The following is a 12,359-nucleotide window of genomic DNA, read 5'->3' on the forward strand; positions in this document are numbered from 1 at the left end:
TTTGGGCTCAAGAGAAAAATGTTTGTGTTACTAATATCACTAATTGCAGTTTATTCATTAAGTTGACTTCTCGTTAAAGCGCAAGAGCCAAACTATTTGCTGAGACCTATTTCTGTACATCGCAGCTGTGGAAAAATGCTCGAAAAATTGACTTGTCAGTGGAACATGCCTACAAAACAGTCTAATTCATCTTCTTCTAGAGCAGTCTACATCTTTATTGTGTTTGGATACCTTTTGTTCTATTGAGTTAAAGTTCAAGTTGAAATCTTTGGTATTCACTTGCCTCTTTACTGGACCTGTACGGGCATTCATAACATTTCTAACCCGTCTCTTAGTTCATTTTTCCAGATATTGTGATATATATCCACACCTGTAACCTCTGCTTGATCACAATCTTCAATCATGTCGAAAGGCTAAGATTCTTGATCCTAGATTCTGCCTAGATTGTCTCTCTTTGATATCTTCGTTCTCTTCATCTTAGGTAGCGCTTTCGTTTGTTTATTTCGGAAATATTTAGAAAAAAAAGAATAAAGGTGCAGTTGTGGCTTTAATAATACCGATAGGAAACTTAAAAACATCTCGTAGCTTTCATACTTTCATATAAGAAGGTCAGAAGTATCGTGAAACTCTATCCAATAATATTTATATTGTTTATTGTGGAATTTGAATACTATATATAAATCCAATTACCTATTTTGAACAGTTATTTTCAGATTTACTTCATTATAGTGAAATATCCTATTCAAAAATGCTTGTGGAGTTTTTCCAATTTTGTATGCGGAAAGAAACTTACTTTTTGCAACAATACTTTTTTTGTAAACATCAATATTGTCAGGTTTAGTGATGGGAGCCAACGATTCACGATATCCTTAAAAAATATCTAGAAATGTTAGGTCTGGAGGATTAGCCGGCCATTCTATCAAATATTGTACATATATATATATATTGTACAAAAATATCTTATTACTCAACAGTGATAATTTATACATAGATCATGGTGTTATAATTTTATACCAGTTGAATGAATATTTCAACAAACAGTCCCAATGATATAATCCTCCAAGATAACTGTCCAAACATTGACTTCGTCAGTAAACCTAATATTTGTTTTCACGAAACTTGAGAAGAGAAGATTTAAGTGACCGAAATTTCACATTCTCATTAAGACAAAAATTATTTTCATCGCTATGATGTGAATTTTTGTGTCGGAGAGTTGATGAAGAACCATTTCTAATTTATAACGGTGTATACTTATACTTTACTGTATAAGTATATCAATTTCCATTTCATCACGAATTTGTGGTTCGCGAGATAGTTTTGCATTATTAATACTACCAGTTGTTCCAAATTTACTAAGAAGCTCTCTGGAATAAGTCCTTGAAACGGGGCAATCGAGAATCCTCTCATTAAAAATGCTTCCTGCTGCATGAATATTTTCTCTGGTTTCCCAAGTATTTCGATCGTTGCTATTTTTTCACAACAGATGAACTAGTTTTTACATGTATTTGCATTTTGAAATTAACGGAAAATACTAGCACAAATTATGAGTGAAGAAATTGAGAAACTTCAAAATAGATTAACTTTGAAAAAGAAATTAGTTTATTTGAAAACAATTCAGAGACCAAAATAGATTTCTTTAGAGCCGTCGAAAGCTTTTTAGTGGAAAAAATGGCACTTTTGTTTGAAATAAACATTTTAAGAAATATTTTTGGTTTTCATTTAATCACCTACTGATTATATGGTATATATGAAACATTGATTCTTGGAGAATATGCTAAATTGTTTCATCTTATACCTTCTATAGGTTTTTGACGACAATTTTTTTTTGATTCTTGGTTTCTTTTGATTGAAATTTGAGTTTAAAAAAATTGAATATATCGACGTTTCGACCTATTCCGATCTTCATCAAAACAAAACTTTACATTGAGAATTTGCAAAGTTATAAATAAGTAGCAGTCCTCTATTAAATTATGAATAGCTGCATTGAACTTTATAAAATAGATTTCCAAAGATATAGGCACCATTGAGAAGACATCTGAGGTTACCATCGTGTGATTTTCTTGAATAAATTTGTGTTTTCTTGAGTACTTTTACTTTGGTTTGATTAAGACAAAAGACAAATAAACTTTCTCTTGTTTTGGACTGTTAATTGTGCGCAATAATTTGATTCATTTCATTTATTTTGAAAAGTATGTTCGCTATGCAAAGCTAAATACAAGTACTGTGATTTTATAAGCAAATGGGCTTCTGTAGCAATAGTATTTTCATTGGTAATCGTTTTTTCAGTTCGCTATGACTGGGAGAATATGTACTGTTGCTGTATGCAAAAACAATCAATCAACCCTCAAAAACGCAAAAGTAAATTCAGTATTCCATAAACACATTTCTTTGTGTCTATAATCGTTGAACTATTTTTAGATATATTTTATTTCCAAATTTTTTGGTTGAATGTTTGTTTTTTTTGAAAATCCATCATATGTTAATGCAATTCCATTTTTTTATCGTATTGATGTCTTTTTAAACTAGTTTTTGAATATTGGGATGTGTGTCCAATGTAAAAAACATTACGACTACTTGATATATAATATTATTCCTTTTTTATTTAGTTATTTTGGATTTTAGCTCGTTCGCGCTACTATTTATAGCTACTCCTTTTCGATTTTTACTCCAGCTCGTTCCAAATCAACCTCCACCTCTTCTGACCATTTCGACCTCAGATTTCCTTTTTGAACTTGCATCCACTCCACCATCATTCTTCTCCCAGCTCCTGATCTATCTCTTCAAATATTTCATCATCATCTTCCAGTACTTCTTCTATATCATCATTTGTTATTTCATTCTTTCGAATATGTCATTTTCTCAAACATCTTATTTTCCTTCCTCTCTCAGTTTTCCAGTAATTTACCTCGATTCAGCATGTATATAATTGGAAATTGAGGACTAAATTTGCTCTATGAGGAAGTCTTAGCTTCTGTCCATGAATATACTTTCCAATATCTTATCGGCGTCAGTGATGAGCTATATGGGGCGGTAAAATGCAGTTTTTTAGCCAGGTTTGAGAACGAGAACCACTAAGATCGATAAAAGTATGAAAAAATCAGACTGGCGTTGGATAAGTCACCTAAATAAGGTTTTTTGATGACCCATTATACCGATTTGTCTGAGAACGGATTTTCTCCCAGCTCGACAAGTTGAGGTGAATGTGAAGTGATAGAGATCGACATTGAAGTGTGAGTGAAGCGGAAATGTATAATTTAAGTAGGTGATTCTGTAGGGGCTCCAAGATTCCTTCAAGAAATTAATTGGAGCTAATACAATATGTAGGCTATAGTCTAAGTCGGATGTGGTGACTCCAAGACACCACTATAAACACATTTTTTCCCAAATTAACAAATTATTAGATGTCTTAGGTAACTTTTATGTTGAAGTTCCAGCGTTAAGGCTCTGAGTTGTCCCAGAAAAAACAGGACAAAACGTTTTACCTTATAACCATCGCTTATTTTTTTTATATTATTGTAGGTGTTTTTTCATCAAACTCAAACAATATATTTTCACATTTTTCTTAGTCTATTGCATTTGGAATAATGTGATGTAGAATTATGCGGAATGATGTTTCAACATGGTTCGTTTTGAATGTATAACATTCGGCGTATCTATTCATAGAAACCATTGTTTTCGAATTCAATAAACCTAAACTATCTATACGTAGCGTGATAGATCCATTTTATTGGGAAAACCTGACAAGTATTGTTGATATTTATGTACCGTGTCATGATTGTACTCGTTAAATGAATAATGTGATTTATATTAGATTGTAATTATCATATCGAAACCCTGTATTATGTCCCGCGAATGTTGCATAAATCTATTGGTTATTATTTGCTATCATGATACGTAGCTTTAATCCTCGACATGCATTAGAGTTTGAATGAGTGTATAGATAGTTGTATTCATTATTATTCGTTAGCCAGGATCTGATATTTTCGAAATGATATTTCTATTGACTACTACGTGCATCAATTTCGAAAACATTTCATTCGAATACTAATTGCTCAAAGCCACAGAAATTAGTTTGAATTTATGGTTGTTGGTATATTGGTATTAATTCAATTTTTCGATTTCTATATTCAAATTCCATCGCAACCATTGAATTCCTGAATGGTTAGCAGAAATATGAAATTAATAAGTTGGAAGCTACCGGTTGTTCATCGAAATATAAGTGGAAAATAATGATTAAACCTCTCTAAATTAACTTAGATATCCTCGATCATTATTGCCTTTAGTTTGTAGTAAACGAATCACAATTCGCAATTCACATTTAGCGACACATTTTGTCAACAATGGCAAAATTTGTAGTGCGAGAGCTTCGCAATCACCTACAGCGCATACCCCTTTTTCTTCTACCCGGTGGTCTTATTGATTTGAAAATAATTATTACTTCAGTTAATTCCTAAATGGTCAAGTTCAAGTCTAGAGTATTATTCATTATTGTAATGTGGTAATTCCATCAACATCTTTTTTCTGCATCTGCATTTGTGCCTTTCACTGCATCTTTTCCCACTCGAAGTAACTAGGTATTTAGAGATTTTTCTCTGGTTGTAATCAATTTATGACAAGCAGTATTGGGAGCATTTTCAACGTCAACTGCTACTAGTGCCCATCATTTCATTTTGAACTCCCTGACTGCTTGTAGTACCTCGACAGATCGACATCAATAGTTGATTTCCCTTTGCAGATATTTGTGGAACTTTCAATTCTTTCCCTTCGGTTAGTCAGTTTCTGATTATTGTTTCCAGAAACTTACTACAATAGTTTATCTCAGTAAACTTCCAGTCGTCGTTGTCATTCATGATATCTTTGATCTCGTTTGCTTCTAGTATTTTTATGACGTCTGAAGGGATGCTGTCTGGTCTTGGTGCTTTGTCATTTTGAATACTTCCATCTTCGTTGGCTATCTTCTGATTAGTAAAATATTTGATGTTATTTAGTGTATTCTCGTTTTGGTTGTCGTATAACAGGAACACCCTGTAGATCTAGTGTCGTTATATATCCTAGAAATAATAGGAAGACAAAGACAAACAAATTCACACTGATTATCATTGTATTGACAAAACACTAACTATTCTGTACTGTTTACCTAATTCTCTCAATAATATGACACAACGTGAGTCATATTATTGATAGTCGTTATTGAAAATGTATACAATAATTTCTCTGTTATTATTATCGTAGTTAAATTAATGGAAAGCATACATTAACCAATAATGGATCATTATGAAATTATTAGTATTTCGAAATTATGCAAAATGTGTTGAATCAACTGCGAACTATTCTATAAAAGTTTCACAATATCTTCCCAATCCCGATGCCGTTTATTTCATTGATAATACTTCAAAATGCAATATTTGGATGTGAAAAAAAACCAATATCATATAGAAATAGCATATAGAAATTACACGAATTCAATTGGAATTGAATATTATTGTAAAACATTTTGATCAATGATTTCATCAAATATATACAATAATAATATAAACCTAACAGAATTCATGTACAGGAATTATTAACAAACGATTTTGATCACCTTTTTCTAATTCAACTGATATCACCTTTAACACAAAAAATTACTTCAAAAATACAATTATATTCTAATGCTAATATCGAGTTCCACGAAAATCCTTATTAATAAATCATGTGGATACTAATATTATTGACTATTGTTGACATTCAGGCGTCAGTCGGCGTTGTGCTACATCAACGTAAACATGTTCATCATTATTGATGACCCCGCCTAGTGTGATTTGTTTTCTACAGGCTAAAGGCTACAGTTCTGCAAAAATCCATCCTAGAATGAGTCGTGTGTATAGAGAAAACTTCATGAGTAATGGTACTGATGTTGGAGTTGAAGAAAAACCACAGATTCACCATTACCGCTTTCTCACTGGAATTTCCAAAAGTTTCAAGATCTGTTTTGTACTCTACTTGAATTAATTGGCGGCAACTTTCTTTGAGGGTATTGGAAAGCTTGTCCACAGATATGACAAATATCTCCATCTCTTCGGTAGATAATAAAATTATTGTTTTATATGAACTTTGATTTACAGCCAATCGAAAGTTGAAAAAAACCGCTCTCGTATATAGTTGGGTGAGTCTTTTGAGCTTTTAAACCACTATACATCTACACCAAAAAAATCTGTTGCCATCAACTGCCATGTCTATCTTAGGATAGTGTTTTGCTGGACAGTAACATGCAGAGGTCGACCACAAAGTAAAATCGTTTCTGGACGTATCGAAAAATTCCTTATGCAGACATATGTTCATCAATATTCAAGATTAAACTAATTGTAGTGTTTTTCTTCATCAATCCGTTCAGTTTAGTGTTAATGGGAGATTTTATAAGACCACAGCTGAGCTTTGCTCTTTTTGGCAAGGATTAATTCCTCTCCATTGCTCGTTATACCCTATAAGACTTATAGCTATATTAAGGTTACTTTATTTTTGTCATATAGCGATATTATAAAGTGCTTTGCTATCTTAGACGTCCACTTGATAGCCTTCAGTACGTTTAAATCCTCTTGACCATCGGAGAGAATATCAGAGTGCTTGTAGATAATTTTTAGTCCAACATTGATTACCTCTTCGAATAGGATGTGTGTGTCCAATGCTATGCATTTTGTTAATATTTTCACAGTTTTTGATCAATTTCAGAATTTTCAGGTGACTTTTCAGATTTCCTTGAATCAATTTCTAATCCTGAATCAGCTTGTAGTCGCTGCTAAATGCCTCCGTTTTCACTTTGGACTGTAGTGGCACGTGTTGATATGGCGCTTGTGATAACCAAACAAATTAGTGTTCTCATGTTGGTCAGATGTTCTGGTTTTTTTATGTTTAATAAGTTGAATGAGTAAGTAAACATTTGAAAAACTGCACATATTAACACTAAAATAGAATGTATTCCATACATATCGTGACTGCATTGTATGTGGTCGTGTAATCAAAAAACGCACAGTTAAATATATTCAACAAAATCACGAATATTTCGGAAATTAAATCGTTCAATACTTCGATATAAATTGATAGAAGTACAATTAGTACTTGACTAGGACTAATTGTCATAATATTGTTCGGCATAATGCTCTGCGAATGCTTCATAAATCTATTGGCTATTGGTTGTCGTGATTTTCTGTTGCATCGAATCAGTTCGAAATAGTGTAGTTTGCAAATTTGCATTTTCAGTTCTGCCCATTTTCGAATTATACCTTTGTGTTAATCGTATAGGAAACTATGTCAACTCTCTGAATATATTTCGACTATATAGGGGCTATAAAATGGTTCGATGATATTATTAACAATTTGATTAACGTTTTCTAAAAATTTGTCACGATATACTCAAATAATTTTTGTAATTACGAGATATTGAAATAAAGCGACATGTCATTGTACAATAAATAAAATGGAGTAGATCATGTAGTTATCGAAAATCATTTTCATTCACTAATGAATTGAAGTAGTTGGTTGATGATACGGCCGCTTGACATGATGCAATACAACGTTGCATGCAATTTATTGCAAGGTGAATTAATTGCATTTCATTTAATATTTGTATGCGGTTTCGAAATGGAAATAAAAAAACTAAGTAAACAAGAAAAGAATGGTCAGTAGTTTTGGATGGTGGGCTAGGCCCTGGTTGGAAAAATAACATCAACTCGATTCTGTTATATTGCAAGGTGTATTGCACCATGTCAAACGATCTATACGGAGAGAAATAGATCAAATCAAGCCTCAATATGACAATAAATCATTATACAACTAGTGCGATAAGTTGTCGCTTGCTCACCCACTTATTTTTAATAAAAATTCATTCGTTTTGCCACAAATATACCGTCACCTCAACCAAAACATAATATATTAAAAATATTGGAAACAGTTAAAGGTTGAGAACTATATAAAAAAGATTACAAACCTTATAAATGTCTATTATCAGAGTTCCTGCATCTGCTTTTAGCTTAAAAAATTTCAATACATTGTTAGTAAGTAATATCACAATTTTGAACTGTTAAAACTTTATATTTACTTTACTAACTACTACATTTAAGGAAGCTTTCAGTATCGCTGTCATTGTCATTATAGATAATTTGTTTTGCACAATACATTAAAAAAAACAGTAATTAACACAAAATTGCAATGGTAGTTACACTAAAAACATATATCTAGGGTCCCTGTTTTGTTTTCTCGATAGTTAAAGGGTTGTAAAATATGTTTCTTCATCATACTACGATTTTATTTTCTTCAAAATATTTGGAAAGTGATCAGATAATTTTGAATCGTAATCAGACAAAATAGAAAGTAGAAACTTCTGTTGAAGTTTGTTATAGTTACATCAACAAGCACACACACACACGTCCAATGCGATTTTATGGAAAATAATGTACTACGTTAATATGAACGCATATTAATATGAACGTAGGTGAAGGTCAAGTGTCAATCCACAATCCGCAACTCTAACGGTAACTAAGATCCAGCTCAATTTTTTAGACAACAACTTCAACATTAAAACTGCAGTTGAATGCAATGGAATTTCCATATTTCCTGTAACTTCCTCTAGGAAAAATTACCGTGAACCAGATAAGAAAAAACATTATAGCAGTTAAACACTAACAAAATCTACCGACCTAATAAGTACAAAAATCTATGAAATGAAGAGCTGAATTAACTCAAAGAATTGTAAAATGCTGTATTGAGAACGGATTATTTTCAACAGTTGAAGGTGGTCCAAATCATACTTCCTAAGCAAGGTTAACATATTAATAGCAAATCAGTCTATTATCTTTATCGATTCACAAAAAAATGTGCAAATCTTTCGAAGGTGAAGCATACTGTTTGGCAGCATTTTCAGATATCACCCATGTCTTCCAAGACAAACTACAAAATTGCAGCAATTTCTCAATATTATAATTATATTAATAATAAGAAAGCTCATTCAGAGCAGTGTTTCAACATGTATATATGTAATTGATTAGATTTTCTGCGTTTTAAGTTACAATAGATGAAACCTGGATCACTTCGGAATTAGAAAGATTATCATCTAAGTGGATTACAGTCGGTGGACCACATCCGAAGCATAAGATTTACAAGTCGATGGTAACGATGATTAAATCCTCATCCACCGTATAGTCTAGATCTGGACCCCAGTGACTATTGGCTATTCGTTGTTCTCAAAAAAATGCTCGTCGGTAAGGAATTCAGATCAAATTAAGAAACAATTGCTGAAACTGAAGCCTATTTTGAACCAAAAGATAAATTCTTTCACAAGCACGGCATCGAGAAGTTAGAGAAGCGATGGATTGATTGTATTGCTCTTGAATGAGATTACATTGACGAATAAATCGATTTTTATCAAAAAAAAAGTTTTTGTCACTATAAAAATATTGTGAACTACGGTACTGATATTATTTAGGTTGTCATAATGCATAATATAGCTGGAAAAACAAGTAACAGAAAATATTTTACTCCTAATTCAAAACATTCATTAACTCTGTTATCTTTAAAGCAGAATTTAATATTTTTAACTGCTTAATGACCTGCACAAAGTGTACAATTAGTATTTTCCATATATAACACCCTAATCTCAAAAAATTGTACGCGGATTTTGTGCTTTACGGAAAACAGCCGCAGGTTAAATACGGAAATATTACACTCGTATTTTCTTTCAAGTACAAATTTTAATTAAACCTAATTGCCAAGTAAACAAAAAATTACATTTTGGAAAGCACAATGAGAAAAACATTGAAATTGTCTTGAGAACTGTATTTTGTTATTAATCAGACAGGTCAACATGTTTTTGTTGTTAGATTATTTAAAATATGAATTTTTCCAATAAGAAATTGCACAAATAATGTATATGGAACCAGTACATTCAGTTATGATTTTTCGAAACAACTATTGTTTTTTATATTTTCCTATTTATTCAATTTGCTTGTTTTTTCACTTGCATACATAGCAAATCTCAAAATATCGCTTCATCTCCATATTTAAAGTTATATTACGAAAAAATACTTGTCTTGCCTCATCTACATAGTGACCAGATCAGACTACAAAGACCCTTTTGCATTATTTTCTTTTTCCCAGACTCGGTGGTGGGAGATTTTTTAAAAATGAAGAGGTGATGTGACTTTTTTGAGGATCTTGACGATTCTTATTATAAAAAGGGTCACTAACTCATAGAACTTCGCTGAAGTAAGTGTATGGAGCTGAAAAGCGTCAATCATTTTCTTCTAGAAGATAGATTAACACATCTTCGTTTATTATTATATATTATTTCGCGTTCTTATGTTTATGATTGAGTTCTAATTACTGTTACTTGTTTTTCTTGGGAATTTAATAGCTTCAAAGAACAGTTTTCAATACTTTCCAGCTTGTTGCAATGCCAATTAACTGACATTTTCACTTCCGCTTTCTCCATTATATATTTTTCGTAGTCTGATTGTGCTTTTGTTGTTAGATATCACTCGCATTTGTATTTTATTCTTTCAATTCCTTCTTTCATTACAAATTCATTTTCTTCTGTTGTTGTTAAGTATTCTGAATCTTTTTTCTGCTGTGTTTATCATTATATCTCTAAATTTTGCCAAAATTTTCTCCACTATCACTTCTTTCCGGATATAATTTTTTATTTATAGTTTTTTGTTTGATTCTTTTTGTCTGTTCGTAATTCATCGCTTTGTACTGTGAAATGATGAAAATTTTATTGCAGCTAACAGTATTTTAATAGTAAGATATATATTCTATGGAATTATATATCTATCTTATCTATTGTGTTTAATGGTATCAAAAATTCCTAATTACTTGTATGGTCTATCAAATTCCATAATTCTAGCCTCAAAGGATTTCAGGATCTCTTTCTTTTAGCATCCCACCTGTGATGGACCCAGTTTTAATTTCTTCAAAATCAACAGTCATGCTTATCCTTTTTTGGTTTTAAAATATATGTTGAATGCTGCATATATTCCTATATTTTTCATGAAAATTAAGGCAGAGCTATGAATCCCAACTAGAATTTCCTCATAATATTCTATCGATGTATATAATGTCAATTTTTTTGTATTTTTCTAAAATTTTAGCATCACAAGGTGCACATTCTATATTTCCAGTCTCTAAGTCATGTACAAGTTTCTATCACTTTTTTTAAATTAGTTCAATATTCGTTGTAGATTGTGATAAGTTCCTGGCAGAGCTCCTGATTGATCTATATCAATACAGACTTAAGGAAAAGTTTGATAATAAAATTTTTGAGGAATTTTGATAAATTTTTTGCTTTGACGTCGTGGGTTTTTCATGAAAATTACAAGATACAATTGTTTCATAATTAAATTAGACATCAACCAACTTTCCTGGTTTTAAGATATTGTGTGTTAATTTTGTTTCCTTTATCAATGATATCTTCGAATTCAGCTTTGTTGTTTCTTCTGGTTTCTAGTAAAAAGTTTTTATCTGGTGGTAATTCACTTCAAGGCATCAAATAGCTCTTTTTGTTAAATAAAAGGATTTTGTGCTCTTGTCCTAAGTTTCTAGTTACCTTTTGTTTCCTATTTGTTCTCAACTATTTTAAATATATTTCTATGAAATTATTCCTCCCATTTTTTTCGTATTTATAAACATTTTCGAAACGTTTGTTATTATTATTCTATACACTCAGATACCAGTTAGCTTAGAATTAGTATCATTATCGTATTGATGACCTTTTAATCTATTTTCTAAACACTGAGATGTCTGCCCCATATAGATATCGTCACAATTAGTACAAGGTACTTGATATGTAATATTACTTTTGTTTTTTGGTGTTTTAGATTGAGGTTAAGTGAAATCTTTATATATTTATTGAAATAAAACGATAGTTGTTGGGAAAGTGGAAATGTTTTATTCTCTGATGTTTTATTTTATATTTGTTTTTCACTTGATTGTAGTATCTGTTTATCTTTCTCTATAATATGTTTTTTATCATTTTTTCAATGCAGTTTTTGCTCTTTGAATAGCTAAGCATCTAAATTCAGGATCTGATAGTTGGATAGATCTATCAGCCAAACTTATTATCACTGATCTTTTTTGTGACATAGAATGACACGAATTGAAATTCAAATATCTTGAGAACTAAATTTGTTTTGTCTATCATTCTGTTCTAACATAATTGTTAATTTTATTTAATGTGATATCAAGAGAATTGATTTTCAGAATATTTTTCAAATAGCTAGACAATGAAGTAGGAGGAGTTTGAATACTTGAAACAATCGGTCAAAGAGGAATAAGTTTGTAGTAAGTAAGTTGTAGTAAAACTTCGACCTCTCAATCTTCAGACTTCAACT

At 31.3% G+C, this 12,359-nt stretch overlaps 2 protein-coding genes across 2 annotated transcripts in view; one reads left to right on the forward strand and one right to left on the reverse strand.

Annotated features, from left to right (window-relative positions):
* LOC130900739 (lysosomal acid glucosylceramidase-like) overlaps window positions 1-8,087 on the reverse strand; it is a 56,897-nt gene extending 48,810 nt beyond the window's left edge. Inside the window, exon 1 of the mRNA XM_057811553.1 lies at window positions 7,964-8,087. The gene's annotated coding sequence lies outside the window, so the exon portion shown is untranslated. The remainder of the gene's footprint in view (window positions 1-7,963) is intronic.
* The window catches only part of LOC130900569 (nephrin-like), a 288,962-nt gene that overhangs the window by 146,796 nt on the left and 129,807 nt on the right, over window positions 1-12,359 (forward strand). The window lies entirely within an intron of this gene.

This window comes from Diorhabda carinulata, chromosome X (assembly GCF_026250575.1).
Source record: "Diorhabda carinulata isolate Delta chromosome X, icDioCari1.1, whole genome shotgun sequence".
NCBI lineage: Eukaryota > Metazoa > Arthropoda > Insecta > Coleoptera > Chrysomelidae > Diorhabda > Diorhabda carinulata.